The sequence below is a fragment of the Vidua macroura genome, chromosome 4, assembly GCF_024509145.1.
Source record: "Vidua macroura isolate BioBank_ID:100142 chromosome 4, ASM2450914v1, whole genome shotgun sequence".
NCBI classification, from domain to species: domain Eukaryota; kingdom Metazoa; phylum Chordata; class Aves; order Passeriformes; family Viduidae; genus Vidua; species Vidua macroura.
In genome coordinates this window covers 31,448,256-31,466,504 of record NC_071574.1, presented here as the reverse complement: position 1 = coordinate 31,466,504, position 18,249 = coordinate 31,448,256, and the positions used below count along the sequence as shown (strand labels likewise).

The window sequence follows — 18,249 nt, the reverse complement described above, 5'->3', positions numbered from 1 at the left end:
CAGACTTGCAGGGTGAATGGAAATACTCGACTTCACTTGCATTTGCAGCACAGCACCGCTGAATTTAAGTCAGTCCCCAATTCTTAAGGCCTTGAAATAACTGTGCAAAACTGTAGGGTAGTTATTAACACTGCTGGGGAAAGTAATGCTGTAAGAACCTCTCAACAGGTTCATCTGTTCTTTTCTTCATCTTCTTCCTGCTTTAAAAAGGCTGATGACAAACAGAGGATGATACTCTTTTGCCTACTGAGAGATCCTGTGTATTGAAGCTTCAACTCAATCATCTGTGAAGCTTTTCAGAAATCTTCAGCACTGCAGCAAAATTTAGCATGGATTAGCTTCCAGCTGGGAAAATAATAGGTAGAAGTTTTGTGCCTTTATTCATGGGAGAACAAATACATGGATATCTCTACATGATTTCTTTTCTGTGTATAAATAATTGATGATAAGTTGATGGGGGGGAAGGTGGTAATGATTTTGAAATTCAGCCCTGTACCTGCAACATAGTATGCTTAAATCTTTTGGCCTCATACCTATATTTAGCCTTACTCCTTCAACCCAGAAGAGCAAAGAAATTACTACAGTGAGCATTTTTAATCTGAAAATTTATTTCTAGGTTGTTGCAGCATTTGCAGCACCTAAAGTTAGATAGAAAGAGAAACAAAAGCTTGGGATTTAAATTCCATGGCCTGTTACAATCTGTTTAAATTACTGCAGATCAAAACCCTATGTAGGCACTGTCAATTACACTGGAAATGAGGAAAAACCTGTGATTGCCTTGCCCAAAAATTTAAGGTGATGCCTGTAATAGTTTCACAGAGTTTTGGCTCAGGCTAAACTTGCTTAAAGCAAAATTATGTACCTGGTGTTCCTACAGCTCAGGCCCAGCAGCCCCCTTGCCCAGAGCCCTTATCGGAACTTTGTGAAAATCTCAGGAGCGTGCTGCTTCTTTTTCCAGAGAAAAAGAGCACTGTGCCAGGTCCTCAGCACCAAAAAAAAAAAAAAAAGAAAAAAAAAATTAAATTCCCTGAGGGTCTTACAGGACAAGCTACCTATTGCTGCCAGCTGGGGCTTGGGTAGGTCAGGACCCCGAGAGGGATCTGACAGGACTAACAGTTTACAGCTGAGCGAGGGGGTAGGCAGGACCCTGCACTGAGCTGTGCTGTTCCTCAAGGAAAAGAAGCCACAGAAGCACATTTTCTTATTGCACTTGGGGAGTTATGATGGATGTGCACTTTTGAAAGCTCTATCAGGTAAAGGAATATCATTTTTACGTGAATTTTTTTCCTGAGGTAGCTTTGTCATTCCTTGTAGAATGCTAGTATACTTTAAGCATCCTTGGTTCTTGTGATGACTGGGTTTTACTGGTGCTCTAGTTCCTACCTATGTTGTGTCCCAGCAAGTCAGTTCTCAAAGCCATTGCCAGTGAAGAGCATTTTAACCAATGCTCTGGTCCATGATGTGGTTAAACTGGGGGTTAAATTCTGGCTGCAGAAATCCTGTTGGAGCAGGTGGAAAAACAGCTTATTTGTAGCTGAATGGTTTGAGCACAAAGTACTGGTTGTTTATTTGCTATGTAAACTGAGAAATATGAATACCCAAACTCTGGGGTTTTTTTCTTCCTTGGTTGTACTTTTTTAGATGTTTTGCCAAGCTATGATGCTTGCACCTGACAGGTTGCTCTCTAGTGTGGGAGGAATAAGTCGGAAATGTTGCCCCAGAATATCCCTCTCTGTCAACATTTAGGGTTTTTTTCAGTAGGTCCAGAAAACTTCACTGCTGGGAAGGAGAGAAAATGGTCCACCCTAATGTTTTTTCTATCTGAGGGAAACACTGAGGGGAAAAAAAAGTGCCTGTTCAAAGAGTGGAGGGGGGGTGTGGGGGGGTGGGGAAAAGTGGGAAGTGAAACAATTCATATATTTACATTCTGGGATGAGGAAATGAATGATATTCCCCAACACTCCAGTTGATAGTACCACAGTGGTAGCTGATTAGAAGAGGAAGCATTTATGTTAATGATCTTATTTTGTGATTCAATTTCTTTCAAATTCTACCATCTGTTTTAAAATTCATGTTTCTCTTAGGACGCTAATAAGTACACGTGGTTCAATGCTGCATGCTAGTCACCAGTAGCTCTTGCTGATTTAAATGAAAATTGTATTTTTCCTCAATCTGGTCTGCTAGATCTGGTCCCTGTTTGAATTACAGTATCTGGAAACTGCTGGAGAGAGGAAGATTTATAGCAAGATATGTTTGCATGTCTCTTCTGCTTTATTTGGAAATGGTCTGTCAAAAATGAGACTGAATTTTGTAATGTTTGGAATTGTGTTTTGGGCCAGGGGACTCATTTGTGGTAGGCCGGTGTCTGGCTTTCTTCATTAGTTGCTGCATGGCAGTTTTCACGATTAAAAGTGGCACTGTTTGGGTATTTGTTTTATAAGTGAAAATTTATCTGGCTATTACTAAACACAAGTCTTCCAAAATGGAAAGACTTGTGTTTAGTCATAGCCAGATAATTAATTTATTGGTGAATGTGAAGTTTCTTCCCAAGCAAGGAAGTCAATGGTTTTGAACAGTTTTGTGAAACTCTTAATAAAGAGGTGATGGTGAATAGTTTGCCTTCAGGTTTTGTACAAAACTTTTAATACCTAAGACCTTTGATGGCTATGACACAAAACTAGCCTGATGGTGGAAGTTTTAAGCAGCATCACACCCCCTCCCTTGAATCTAAGAGCTTAGGTTTTCATTTAAGGCTTTTCTGCAATAAAAGAGTTTGTGTGAATGTGTGTGTGAAGCATTTATTTATGCAGCTGTTCAAACTGATGGCATGGAATGGGCAGGCAACAGGAGCAAATGCAGGTCCTCAGCTCAGTCCCACAACAGAAACAGAAACTTTTTTTTTTTTTGATAGCCATGTGAATGGCAATCACTTTTCTCTAGAGCCTGCAATAAGCAAAGAATACAGTCAAAAGCTGAATTTGGCTGGCTCCTGCAGATCTCTATGACTCACCTCTGCTAAAATTAGCTAATTTTCATTTGTAACTTCTTATTGTAAACACAGTTAAAAAATCCTAGAAGACCAATCAACACCAAGGGAAGGTGACGATTTTTTTTTTTTTTTAAAGCAAACTTGAAAATTAATGTCATTTACTGGTGTCTCTGATAATATCACAAAATGGACTGTGGATGAGCAAGCTGCATTATTTTGTCTCCCTCCCTGGTGTCACCTCAGACTCAGTGTTGCTGGGTGATGTGTGAGAAGATATAAACCCTAAACAGGAATTTTTTGCTGTAGGTTTGAATCCCTGTAGACAGTACTTTTGTTCTATAGCAGATGGTGGCCAGCACAAAAATGTAAAAGTTAACATTAACCTTGCCATTTAAACTCTTAGTGACAGACATAGTCATTATTAGTTTAACCAAAATAAACTTCAATAAATATATATTTTAAAAGTTAAGGTCCTTCTTTTAGTTGTTTTTATGTGAAACCTTTCTTTCTTTGAAGACGATTGTTGAGATAATAATTTTTGCATCTGAAATAACAGCTGCACTAGCCAAGAGACTTATAACAGGTTTTGTGCTACAGAAAAATAGACACATCTTCCCAAAACTGTGGATGCCTTTTTCCTAAAAGGGTGACCCTTAACTCAATTTTAGCTCAGTTCAATTAATAGTTGGACATTAATACTAAGCAGCTGAAGAAGATCCCTGGATTTGCATTTTTATGCCTTTTTAGGTACCGAAAAAATCATCATGAGTAATTTCGTTTTGAATGTGGTAATAAAACTTAATCAGAAATAACTGTCTTTAATTCTGAATGTTAGAAATCGTATACAATCTCATATGCAAAGAGGATTAGATAGGATCTTCTAATGATCATTCCATTTCATCTGCTTTACTAATAAAGTATAAATAATCTTTTGAGTTATGTCAGGCTCACCGTGCACGTGATCCCAAGAGATGCTGAGTGTCTGGGCCCACGTGGACCACCACTGATGTCCAGCTCCAGCATCACTGCTGCTTTCTGAGCTGCCTGCTTTAGCTCTTCTGCTCTCTCTTGTCCTGGCTTTGGTTATATGCAGTCAGTGTTCCAAGCTGGCCTCCAGCACGCTGCAGTTCTTTTGATGTTCATGCTGGAAAAGGATGCCGTAGCTGCAGCAGATTTCACAGGGCATCAAGCCTGTGGGGGCATGTCTGTACTTAGGTTTCTACTTTGTGTAGTCACTTGGGCCTTACATGTGTGCCACTAATTCTCTGTTGCAGGATGCATTGTATAACATGAAGTGAGATAAAAATTGCCGGTGTTTGTGTCCTGCTGGTGGTCTTGGGTGGGGAGGAGAGAACAAGCACATGCACAGAAAAATCTGAGATTTCAATACCAGTACTGAGTCATGCAATGTAACAACAGCAAAAATTTGTCCACTCGAGGTGTCACCAGCCCCCATCATTTGATAATATAGAATGTTAGTGGAAATGGTGAGAACTCTGCTTTGGCATGTGTCATAGTCAGGGGTTTGCAAATTATTACTAAAAATGCTGCTATGAGGTGACACCTGAAATGGGTGTGGGTGGGGAAACAGAGGAAGAGGACGATGTGTTGGGGCACCCAGTGCAAATGGGACAGTGATGGCATGAAATTGCTACTGCTGCCTCTGCAGTGAATTCAGTGAGCTGCACTTTCATACAGGGAACAGGAGCACTGAAACAAGCTGAAAAGCATATTTCAGGTAACTCCATCCAAGCAGTTTTCCTTTTAGTGGTTTTTACATCACTACAGTGCAGCACTGTGCCAATAAATGAGATTGATAGCCGGTCTCCTGGAACAAAGTGTCTCAGCAATTATCCAGGATAGCTGGCCAGTTTTCCTGGGCTTGCCAGAAATAGGCTCTGAGCCACATGTGGCGCCTTTGGAGCAGCAGGACACCTTGGAGGCTTCTGACTGTACAAACACAGAGACGCATCCAGTCGTGAAGTGGGGAAACTGAGGAAGTCATGAAGGAAGAAAACAGCTGGAAGTTGTTTGCACTGAAGAAGAGCTCACCTGATATACCATTACCACCAGTCTCCCCTGGAGATTTTCCTTGTAAAGACAAATAGAAACAGTCTTGAAAAAGTGGGAGGAAAACTAAATGGATGAAAAATACCCAGAGAGTCCTGTGTTCATCCAACCATGAACTTATTGCAATATTACAAACTTCTGAGACACGTCAAATTGCATTAAAATAATATACAGCGTGCTTGATAAAATTTTATTTCTCTGCTGGTTTTTGAGATGCCAGAGTTCCCCTGAGGCATATTTACAAGTTTCCTTTGTAACTAGTTCAGTAGGAAAACATTCCTTAATTGGTTTTAGAGAGGGGGGTTTTTTAGCTCTAGCAGCCAAAGCTCAAAGCAAACCCCATGACAAAAAGTTTCAACATATTGATAAAAGCTAGTGGTGTTGGGGTTTGAATCAATTATGTATGTGCTGGGAAAAAAAAAAAAGGTTAGCCCTTCCTTTTAGTAAAGGGGGATGGAGTTCATTACTGCCTGTGAACATCAGTGAATAGACAGCTATGCAAACTGTCTCAGGAAGAGCACAGAGGAGTAAAACTGGCCATAATTAAACTTTGGTTGGAAAATGTGAGAAAGTCTTAACTCAAAAGTGCTAGGCTCTGAGACAAATCCTTGTCATAGGAACTGAGCAGTGGTGGTCAGCAAGAGGAAGGGGACTTGGCCCATGGAGGGAACAGGTTTGGGTGCTCCACTCCCTTCACTAGCATCCTTAGAAGTATCATGGTCTTCCTAAAAAGAGAAACCTCTACTGTGGCAGCTCCCTGGTGGTGCTTGTTTGAAAAGAGCAAAGAGCTGCTAAATCAAGTAAAAAATATTTCAACTGTCTCATTTTATCTCCATAGTAAAAGACTGAAAGTTTCTTTGAGATACAAACCAATAATGATTTATACAGTAGGTATAGAACTAGGTATCTAATAAAAGACATAATTATGTTTGTTAGATATCAGTCATGGTATCAGGAGATGTGAAAAAGACAGAAGAAAAATATTTTTAACTGGTTTAATTCTAGCTTGTAGCCCTGCTGTTGTTCTGTATTTAAAGCATTAAATACTTCGCAGATTTCTTTTTTTCTGGTCATATAAAACAAATATTCTTTGGTATAGCCTGTGAAAGAAGAAAGTGGACTTCAGCTATGCTCTCTAAATGAAGACTTGTACAATCAGTTGCTACAAGTTATAGTGTAGTAAATGCAATTAATATTGTGATGTGACTCAGAAGTGATCTTTCCCAGTCTCCAGCACACAGGCTTGCTCTCACAAATGTACTGCTCTGAAAAGTAATGTGTGTGCTGGACACACTAAAATAAAAAATAGAAGCTGATTTCTCCTCACCCCAAGCTGTCACCAAGCTATAACAAATTATTACAAAAAAATGGTGCAGGTCTTTGAGCCTTCAGGGTTGAGGTGTGCTGCTTGCTGGCATGCCAGCCTACTGCCGGAACACTCTTGCAACTCTTTAGATTATGTTCTCCACCAGAAAATTCCATACAAACGGCAGCACTTCCGTGTTGCCAACTCTGCAACCCCAAAGCACTTAGTCAGGAATGCAATTTATACCTTTTTGGATATATTAGGAGGAGTACACAAATGCAATTTTATGGCGTGTCTTGGTTTTAAACATCGTGAGACTCATTGTAATTCAAGCCAGATTAAGGTTAAAGCAAACAAATATTTTACTTATGAAACTCATACAGTTTACAGAGGTTTTTTTTTTTGAAGATGCAGGACAGAAAAGAAACTACATGCAGTCAACATGTCACATGAGAAAAACTTTAAAGGTTTCTCTTGTCACAGCCAAGCAGACTTACTCCACATGCATTGCCAGCACTCCTGCTGTACTGAATATCCTTTGTCCTTGAAAAGCAACCTTGGGAGGTATCTCAAATGGGGGGCAAAGGGGTGCCAGATAGTTTCCCTTCCTGTAATTTGTGGCTTGAACTGAAAGGCAGGATTCAAGGATATCCTTCAATCTCACACCTTTCACAAATGTTTTATTTCCAAACTTTGTTACCTTCTGGAAATGCTGGTGATGCTGGTCATGGCCAGCCATTGCTGTTTTCCATCTGGATAACCAATGGATTTTGTTTGGTTTTTCTTCTGTGTGTCCTCATTCATGTTAGATGGGACATCTGAAGATCAGTAATTCAACCCTTGCTCCAACACGACCAACATTTAAATCAAACAGGCACTCAGGATCTTGTCCAGGGGAGCTCTGGGTACCTGCAAGGATATATTTGGCATGCTCCCCAGGCATCCTTTTGTATCCTTAACTGGCTTCTCTGGAGGGGAGGGGAAAGAAAGGTTAGTTGGAATTTCCCTTGCTCCTACTCATGACTATTGCTTCTTGTGTTTTCACTGTGTACCTCTGAGAAGGACCTGCCTGTCTTCTGTCCATGCCTCCCCATCCTAGTGCTGGTGGCAGCCATCCCTCAGGTCCTGCCTCAGGCTGAGCATGCCCAGCTCTCTCTGTGGCTCCTTGTGCCTGGAGTGCTCCAGCACTTGACCATCTCAGGAGCTCCCCACAGAGCTCCCTCTCTCCTCTGCACACACAGACAGTGTGCTGCAGCTACCCAGCAGGGCAGCTGGTCCCCTGGTTTAGGTGGAATCCTTTGCCCCACGTGCTGAATCCCTTTTTGCATGACCCACATTTCCCTCAGTCACAACCTGCACTACTATGTAAGCAAGATCAGTGCCAACATCTTGCTGAGGATGACACTTGACAGAAAAGAAGTACTTCAGAGTGATACTGGGGTAATTTGGGATGAGTGACCTCCTTCATCTTCTTGTTGGTATTCTATGTGTCAATAATATGCCTTTGACCTACTATTCTTGTAAACACTGGCTTGATGATGTTCCCTCAGTAGATCAAAAGGCTGTGACTTAATGTCTTTCCTAATGTAGCCAACATTAGACATGTTATTGCTGAAATGCATACTATTTATAGTTTTACTTGTGTTTTACTATTTTGTTCTGAACTCTGGGTGACTACTGACAAAAATAGCACTACTTTTAAACACTCTCCAGTAGGCCTCTCCTAATTTTTTTTTTTTTTTTTCATGGGAAGTTTAAAACAGTTGCTTGTTTCCTTTTCAGTTGGGGGCAAAAAAAAAAAAAAAAAAAAAAAAAAAACAAAAAAAAAAACCACCACCAAAGAGCATATTTCTAACCCAATACCTCTTCAAAAGATATTAATAATAAAATTTTAACATTGAAATATCAGCTCACTGGAGTCAATGGCAGCAATATTATTGCTGAACTTTTTTACACTCCTTTTCCACTAAAGGAAAGGGGCTTAATAAGTCAGAAATGTGAGTATGTTGCCTGTGGGAATTTAGTTTAATTCAGTGAAATCCTTCCCTGTGACAGAATAATGTCTTCACTCCTCTTTTGAACCCATTTTTTAGCCTATTTCAATTGCATATATGATCTGAGATTATGCAAGTATGGTATCAGAGAAACATCTCCACAGTGGCAATACTACTTAGACTATAGGGTACTTCCATTAATAAACTTGGCTGTCACCACTGGAGTGGTTCCATCAGGCTGGAAGGATCTTTTCCATTCCTTTAACGAGTTAGAGGGGATTGTCTGGAGGTAGGTAAATAGTGCAGGATGGATCCTGCCACAGGAAGCAATCTTACTCCTCTTTCCTTGCTGCTTGCATCCCATGAGTAAACTCCCCCATGTTGTAGCAGTGGCTGTCTTCTTCCACAACTGGATGGATTTCAAGCCTGAGGAGAGCAGACTGAGAACTGGGGAAAGGAAAAGAGGCAGGGTTAGGCTTTGTCCCTCAGAGTATAATAGCTTGGATAAGTCTTTGGTAACCTATTTACAGCAGACTATATGTGTAGAAGGGGAGGTAAATTATTAAGGGCACAGAGCTACGGCTCACCAAGATTACTTACATCTAAAGGCTGAATTTGCAGCATCTGTGCTAAAACTTTTCAATCAAACCTTTTTGGCTTCAGTTAATATTCCTGATGAAATCTGAGGGGCAAGATGGTGCTGATGCTGTAGGGCTATCCCTTGGAAGTTGCTTCCTGCCCCTGACTAGAATAAGCTGGCACTTTGAGCACAACGGTGTCCTGCCCAGCACCCAGGGTGTGCCTCATTTTTCATATCCCAGGCTACTGCAAAATTGTAGTTCATCTGTCTGGGCCAATTAAGTCTGATATTTAAAAGGCTGGGGTTTTTGTTTTCTTGTCAGATGAATCCCTTAGCCAAAGAGTTAGAATTACTACTCTTCACATTAATCTTTTAAAAGTTCATTTTCTGTGCCTTTGTGTTGAGCCCTCAGTTCAAAGCAACAGCAGTGTAATAAGTTGTTCCTGCCGGGGAGAAGCCAGGGGAGTTATTCAAAATGCAGTGAGAACTGATAGAATCTGGCTGCCTTAGTGCCTTGAAAAGGCAGTCTTAATTTCTTTTAAAATTGGAAGTTAACCAAATCCCTACCTTTTGAGCATTAATTTTGCAGTTGTGGGGTTTTGCATATTTACTGTCCCTGGGGTTCCCACTAAGGCAGGTATTTCCATGGAACTGTCTTTGGCTGCCTTGGAGACCTGGCAAGAGCAGCATCCTCAGACCCAGCTCAGGAGGGCAGCACCCTTCTCTGTGTCCTGGGTTTCACCTGTGTAAGGATATTGCTGGCGCTGTTCTGTCCCTTAGCTTTCTCTAGTAAACCTGTCCTCAATAGAAAAAAAAAAAAAAAACATAAAAAAATCTTCAAGCCAAGCCTTGCTTCTTTGCCTTTTGCCTGGATATTTCAGGGTATGGAAATGTAAGCATACATCTGAGGTTTATTACACATTTACATTATTACACATTAGTGCACATTTTTCAAAACCAGATGTTATTTTAAACATTTGACATTGAGTTTTGGCTCTGGAGGTGTTCTACTGTATGCAGGCTCTGGTTCGTCACAGATGAACAAAGCCGTGGCAGACTTGAGACTGATTTTGTCATCCTTTAGGGTTAGTGAATGATAGGCATTCACTTGCTAAAACTGATGAATTAATTGTAGAAGAGAGGCTTTGTCCAGTGGAAACCTATTCTGAAATGTTATTGCAGTAAGTGTCTTTGTTTATGATAATATAAGTACTTTGTGAAAAAAAAGTATTAGCTCATATTCATAAGACAGTCTGTTTCCTGAAAGCCTCAAAAATTCTTCACTTAGTATCAGGTATTGTGAAGTTGGAGACAAAAGTGGCCAACATTTTAAAAAAAATTAGACATCTTTTATTTCATAAAGCTGTATGTTAATTGAATAATCAGAGCTTTCATCATCTCCCTAATTTAAATCACCCTTTGTCATCCTGTCATCATTGGCTGATATGAGTAATGACTGTTACATATTGCTCTGTCTGGTACCTTGCATGTACAAGGATTCATTATGGTACCACGTTTCACCTCACATAACCACTAGTTTTAGTCCTGCCACTGAGCTCAGCTACCTTCAAAGCCTACCTTAACTTTTTCCCATGATTTCCATCAGGATTTTTTAAAATAGGAATAGTGTGGTCATATCAGAAGTTCAGTTTAATAGTAACAAGGTTTTGAAAGCTATGCTGATTGAAAAATCTAGAAGATGGGCTTTTCCCCTGTCAGGCATACACTCACATTCTTCCCAGATGAGGTCTAAGGGTGCTTTTTCAGCACAAGTCAGCATGTGGTGTGAAACCTCTAGTTCAAAAAAAAAAAACAACCCTGGAAGAACCTAGCACAGAAGTCACAAGCAAGCCTGTTTTCTTGATGTTTTTTTTTCCATATTATAGGATAATTGCTCAAGACTTTAGGATCTGATTCAGATAGGACTTAAGAATTGTCTTTCATGTTTTGATATGATATCTAAGAAATCAGTGTCTTTATTTTGCTCTCCAAAATTCTGATGTGTATCTTCTGGAAAAAGTAGTTGTAGAATTATCTCTTTTTCTCTTACTAGAGTGCTTAGGTAAATATTCATGCATAACTTTCATAATCTTTTCTCTAGTCCCTCTGGAATTACCACCCCTTTGACTTTTCTCCAAGCTATATAAATAAGAATGTCCTTGTTTTGGTTTATTTTTCCTCAGGGGTAACATTTTCATATTTTCAGGCCAAGGCACCATGTTACTGTCTGTCCTGCAATCTTAATTTTTTCTCATTAATGACTGGAACATTTCTAGGTTGAGGACACTTTGTAGCCCTTATAATGTGTTTATTTTCTCATTTAAGTCAGGATTTTAGATGTGTGTTACAAATAAATGTACCAAATATTTATTTCTGGTTTGGATTGGTGCTTGCTTTAAATCTTGCTTGTTTGCAACCCTTTTGGTTCTCCACTGCCTAGCAGAACAATTAGAGGAGCTAATCTACCTTGAGGGCTGGCAAGGGCTTTGCTGGCCCTCTGTTATCTCTTTCAGCAGGGGATCTGGAATTATCCCAACTCCTTGACACCCTGTCTTTCTTGCAGTCAAATACATGAAACCTCTCTCTCCCTCCCTCTGAACTCCATGGTGCATCACGGACTGTGCTTAACCAGATCTGGGTAGTCCAATACCTCTGGGCATCAGGAAGCATCAGGCATGCCCAAGAAGACGAAGCAAAAAGAGAATGAAAATGCAGAGGCAAAACCAAGCATGTTTTAATGTGTATTGAATTCTCAATTTGTACATTAGAAATAAAATCCAACTGTGACTAACTGGACATAATGCAGGAATGTATGTGAAATAGCACAGAGATAGAGAGCATTGCTGCTCTTGCCCAGGCTAAGCAAGAGACTGGCAGAGGCATTTACACTGTGCTGGGGCCAGGATGGAAGGGAAGTCTGCAAAGAAGGAAAGGAAATCACCACTAAGCTTCCCCTCTTCCATAACCAGGAAAGATCTTGCCCTACTGTTCTAGCTCTGCATCTGCTTTTGAAAAACTTCAATTGACTACCACTTAGAGGCTGATTTTACAGGAGCAAAGTTCAGAATATAAAACTAAATGGCAATTTCTTTCTGTTACAAAGTCTTTAAAGTCTGACAGTCCTTCATCAAGTTGGTTCTCTGGAGAAGGGATTTCTGTTGTGCAGCATGAGCTTTTTAGTGAGAGTAGCTAACCTGAATATTGTGGAAAACTGTTTGTGTCCTGGGTTAGGGAATGCAGCCTGGGACTGTTAGCAGTGAACTGGACTTGCATGGTCTGTGTCTTTCTGTTTGAAATCTCATTTCAGAAAGCTGTTCTTCACTTTGGGGATTTTTACCCAATATACCTCTGCCACTTGGAGACCAGTTTAATGATGGACTTTCATATACTTCCTCTATACTTTGATTCTAACTTCTTGCAATCCTTCACTTCATTTTCAGTAGAGACTTTGGCTGCCTTTGACCTGAGTTTGTTTTATGCATTACTCCATCCACTCCTTGTATCTTCCAGAACTAGCCAAATAATGAACACTGAAAGTGTTTATTCATCAGGTGCTTAATCAATTGTATTTGCACACTTAAAATAATTCTACAGACACTGTACTACCACAGTACCTGTTTATAACATACACTAATACAAAATATATGCAAAGATCACATGGGACCATTTTTCCACTTGTCAAAGATTTAGAGAAATGGTAGATGCATTAAGCTCTCCATTTGTAAAACAACATCTGTAAAAAATTACTCACCATGAGAAGAACTAGAATACATCTGATATTCTGCAGAAATTTGTAATGTAAGCTTCCAACAGCACTCTGTTGCAGGCTCTCAAGGATATGAGAAAACATAACAAGTGACAGGCTCAGCAGAACTGGCAGGAGCCCATGTGCTAGTGATGCAGAATTTATATTCCAAGTGATATTCTGGTACCTTATCTCAAAAGCACTCTTAAAGATGGACATAGTCTGTTTGAATTAGTCTGGAAACACATGAGAGAATATTTTGATATGAAACAGTGTAACTAAGAGACATTGGCACTGATTTAAGTAAAAGAATCAGAATAAATATGCTTGAGGACTCTCCTGGGGTTTGCTTTTCTTTTTAATGAAAAAAACAATGTCAGTTGACAAGGGAAAACTATCAAATAGTTTTCACTTAAATACAGAAGTAGACTGAAGCCTTTTGTGAAAGAGTAATTAAGGATCAAGGTCAGGCTGGATGAGGTGCTGAGCAACCCGATCCAATTGAAGACGTTCCTGCTCATTGCAGGGCAGAGTGGACTAGATGACCTTTGAAAGGTCCCTTCTGACCCAAAGCATTCAATGAATCTATGACACAGAAGAATATCTGAGGGGGGAAGAAATGCCAAGAAAGGCCCACAGAATTATGGATAGCTATGAGGAGAGGAGAATTTAGAGACAGCTGATGAGAAAGGCAGTTTGAGATTCAGCCTGGTGAACTGTCTTGGTAATTAGGCCAAAAAGAGAAAACGTGCAATATAGTGAAAATGCTGACCATAGTTCAATTTCAGAAGCTGTAATAGATCCAAGTCTTATCTAAACTGATTTAGATTGTTTGGGTAGGATATTCTCATTTATAGTCAAACATCTGCTTTTTCCTAGCATTATGAATCCTAATAATCCAACAGGTTTTCAAATGTTATGAACTAGTTATCTGTGTAATGCAATTAAAAATGCCTACTGGTAGTCTAGATTTTTATCCCTACTCTTCTCATATTCTCTGCAATCCTCTCCCATGCAACAGGAATTAAACTGCTTTTTTATTTTTTTTTAATTAACTGTTAAACTACTACAAATATGAGCAAACTTTAATTAAAGTTGAATTTTAAAAATGTTTCCCAAAAATCATTCATAACGTTTCTAACATCATACTGACATGAAGTTTCCTTGAGTTACATTGGTTGTCCTCCTCATGCTGCTAGTACATATATTTTTCCTTTATTAGATGCCTCCCCTGTCTCTCCTGATTTCTGTTTGACAAACCATAGACTAGGATGTGAACATATAAAAAAGAAATCTTTTCACTCTGTCTGGCAAAAAAAAAAAAAAAAAAGTTTTAAATTACTGATGGTTAGCTTGTAATAATGAAATAACGAGGCTGTTAAAACCTTGTGGGGTGTCTGATTAGGTTGTCCACTGTAGTGAAGGCTTTCACTATCCAGAATTGTCTGATATCTCCTTATCCCAGTGGGTTCCTGAAAACTTAAAAGAATAGCATAGAAAAAATGAAATCATATCTCATACAGGAGAGTGACTTCTTTTCATTACAAAATGGTGGTATATCAAGCAGTTGAAATGGATTTAACAAGCTCAAATTCAGCATGAAATGGAACAACATACTTTTCTGGCAAAGAATTCTAGGGTAGGACAGCAAAATTCAGCAGACTCTCTACTGCAGCAGAAATCTTCTGCTAGCCTTATACCAGCCCTAAAAGCAGCCATGCCTGCTTGATTTTATCAGGGTTCATACTATGGGTGAAGAAAACTGGAAGCTGAGATCCCGAAGACTGTAGCACTACAGTCTTGGCCAGCTGTGTACAAAGGCATTTGAGGGTTCACTAAATGCCTGCCCTAACTGGTACAGCATGCACTACACCTCCCTCACCCCCTAGCATTGGAAGAGCCTAAATAAGAATTGTTTATACAAATGAAAATATCTGAGCCCTTAAAGAATTCCTCCTCTGCATTCAAATTAAAATATTTAATATGCTTAGATTTTTTTTAAATAGATGTATTTGTCCAGATGAATTTCTCAGGCAGCCAGACATATTGTCCTGTGAATGCCTGTATCCACATTTATCCTGAACTCTCCAGTGAGAGCACCTGGCTTCATTCCTCTCAGAAAACTGAGACCAGTGTTTCCACCAGCAGCTTAGCCCCTGAGGTCCTGTAAATTGGAGGCCACATCCCTCCTTCAGAGGAGAGAAATCAAAATCAGGGGAGCAAGCTCTGCTAACCCCAGCTCTCACCAGGACTAACTTGTAAACTCTGCTGCACAGGTTCACCAGAGCTAAATAGAGTTGAACTCCATCTGCTCCATGGCTTGCTATAGTGTTATTCACCATTAATTTCCTAGTTACTTATCTAATATTTAAGTGCCCCATGTGGTGGTAAAAAGACAAGCAGGAAAATACAGCTGATAGCTATTTCCAATATGTAAAGCTACTAGTACTAAGAGGTGGTTTAGAAAATTTCTTAAGCTCAAAGCCAGAGTGGGTATCAAGAGCATTGGAAATACCCTCTGCATGCTGGAGAAATCAGGTATTTTTGCAATACAGCCTGTTTAAAGTTAGGATACCCTGATCCAATTAATATTGCAAGATTCAACCTCTTGTGGACTTTGATGCCTTTCTGGAAGCTGTTCTTTCATCATCAAGCTGTTACTCAGCTTGCTCCCGGGCTGTACGTGAAATGGGATGACATATTTGGAGTGCTGGACAAACTGGGTGATGTGACTGTTTCCTCTGGCCCTTATCTACTGCCTCCATAGCTTAAATTCTTGACTAGGATGAATGGTTAAAATAAATATGATTTCATGGTAATTGAAAAGTTTTTTTTAAGGAAAAATATGTAGTGAATGCCTTAAAAGAATGTTCAGGTAGTTTTCTCTCATGAATGTTGTTTTAGATAGTAGAGGTGAGCTTTTGCAGGATGGGGGGGTTGTCTTTTTTACATTCTTGTCTAGTTTCAAGAAAAAAAAAAAAAAAAAACCTTCATCAGTGTTCCTATGATCACTGTTTTCACCCTAAGACTTTGAAAGCTGCTCACCCACCCTCCTTACAAAGCTAGCACTACAAACCAGCTGTTAAACATTTTCTGACCTACCACCATCTCTGGCATAAAAAACAGCACATTAAAACCCAAACATTTTGGATTCCATGAACAATATGGCCTTCCATTTTCTTCAAGAGATAACTGGAATTTGGCACTTAGACCTTTTTCTATGGTCCTCCAAATCTGTTGTCATCCTGTAGAGATCCTAAAATGGTTTGCTGGTTTTTGCTTGCATCCAAGCTCTTCTTCACTCTTGAAGTTTCTGAAGCATCTCCTCCTCAGTCAGAATTACTTAATTCCTGGAAGACTGATTGTGATAGCTTCCTGCCCTTTCCCAAGAGAAGCTATTCTTCCTTAATTATGCTGAAGTTGCCAATGTTAAATTAGGTACCTACAAACAAGAGTGTCTGAATCCACCCTCCTACTCTTGTCTTCCCTAGGAATGTGCTGCAAATACTAAATTCTGCCTGTGAAAAGGTATTGAGAAATAGGAATAATTGTTCTTCTCCTCCCTTGCTGTCAAATCTGTAGAGCAGAGATAGAAACGCCTGGCCGCTGCAGGGACCAGTATTTGCATGAATTTTGTTTTTATATACTAGTGAATACTTCCCTCTGCAGGAAGCTTTAAGCTGATAGCAGCCACAGCCTCTGGCAGTGTAGAAAAAAATGCTCAAAGCCTGAAGCGGAATCTTATAGAAGATATTTGTGTTCTTATAATTCTTGGAATTTCACCCACCTTCAAGTAGTACATAAGATTTTCTTTCCATTCCCATGAGCAGCTATTTGTATTCTAGAATTCTAAAAATTTGACCTTACTTGACAGTGGTTGCATTGTTAAATGCTTCTCCATGGTAGTTGTGCAGCATCTGCACTGTATTGAGCCTCAGTGTTATGATAGCCACTTATTTTTGGAAAAGGCCTGTGCCATCTGGGTCCCATATGCCCGCTGCCATTCCTGATAGCAGGTGCCATCCTGGTGGCTTGAGCACTGCTTTCACGGCAGCATAGGCCTGGCTCCTGAGGAGGTGAAGGGTTACCGATGCAGCCTTTGATTAAGCCATTTTATTCTTTCTGTCTCTTAAAGTTTAGCCACAGACAGCTTGGAACGATTTCTAGCCATGGGGGCTCCTTGTTAGTATGGTGAAGAACTGGGTGGTAGAGAAAGGAGCTCTCAATGACTGCTTTAAGCCTTCCCTTTACCTGGCTGTTTGGGGTCTGTCCAGGCTCTAAATGCAGGAAAGCTGTATTTTTAAGACTGCCAGATCATAACTTGTTTTCTTTCCTCTGGTCTAAGTTGGACACTAAACAGAGTGAAGAGATTATAAACTGATCATTCTTTGTTATACATGGCAACTGCTGTCAAGAAATTTCTTGAAAGAGAGGACTTAGAATAACTGACTTCTTGAGGATTGCATTTACCTTAAGAGTGTAAATTTGGTTCCCCCATCCCAAACAAGGTAGTAATAATATTACAGAGAGGAGGGAAAAAAAAAAAAAAAAGGCAAATAGATGAAAATGGTAACAGTAAGAATAATGACCTCCTTTTCTTATTTAGGGCAAGTTTTTGATGCAGTGGGTGTAGCTCAAAGTAACAGAACTTTGCTTCTCCGAAGTCAGTGACCTCTACTTTCAGAGGGCCTTTTAGTTTCTACACCAGTTACAGAACAGGGTCATACACCAATTTACTTTTTACATTATACAAAAGTATGCAAAAAAAAAGGCAACACCGTATTCTGTCACAACCTTTTCAGAAGAAATACATGGTGGTTTTATTTTCCAAAGGTTAATAAGCTCCAGTGAGATTTTTATAAGCATGAAAAATATGTTTGCAATTGCACATTGATTAGAGATTTCTAAAGATGTATTCTAAACTTCAAAAAGCCTGAATTACAGCAACTGTGTGCTACTGCTGCTTCAGCTGCTTATTCCTTACACCACTGTTCTTAGCTGTAGAACAAAGACAAATTCTGCCTCAGGGTTGTATTTGGCTGGCATCAACCTAGTACTCATTACACTCAAATGCTTGATAATGGTTTAGTGCTGTCACACATGTTGAAAATACTGAAAATAGTTGCCAAGATAAATGCTCATGTTAATATTAATGGGATTTGCTAGTTTGTAGCAAAACTGGGGTGGTTTTTTTTTTGCCTCAGTTGGAAATCTGATCAAGAAGGATGTTACACACCTGAAAAATGCAATCCCCTGGCTTTCCACAGTACTAGGCAGTACCTCCTTTTGTTCACTGAGGAGATACTTTTGTTTGCAGTTCTTCTGGTATTCACTCTAATATTATGCAATCTTTGTGCACCTTGGCCCACAGCTCCCTTAATTAGCTAACAATACCAATTTTACCTTGGTTTGCTGGGTCCAGATTTCCATCAGAAATGCAAAAACCTATGTCTCCATCAAGATACTTGAAAAATAAAATGAAGCTTATTTCAGCGGTCTGTAGACTAGAATTCTTAGGCTGCCAGGAAAATACTTTTAAATTACCAACCACGTGTCTTATCAGCC

General features: G+C 39.7%; 1 long non-coding RNA gene across 1 annotated transcript; it reads right to left on the bottom strand.

Annotated features, from left to right (window-relative positions):
* Window positions 1–6,887: 6,887 nt before the first annotated feature.
* LOC128806811 (uncharacterized) lies at window positions 6,888–12,889 on the bottom strand. The gene is made up of 3 exons (XR_008436951.1): window positions 12,691–12,889; window positions 8,696–8,806; window positions 6,888–7,333 (listed from the first exon to the last, which is right to left on the bottom strand). It is a non-coding gene; the product is annotated as an uncharacterized LOC128806811 (long non-coding RNA).
* Between the last annotated feature and the right edge of the window lie 5,360 nt (window positions 12,890–18,249).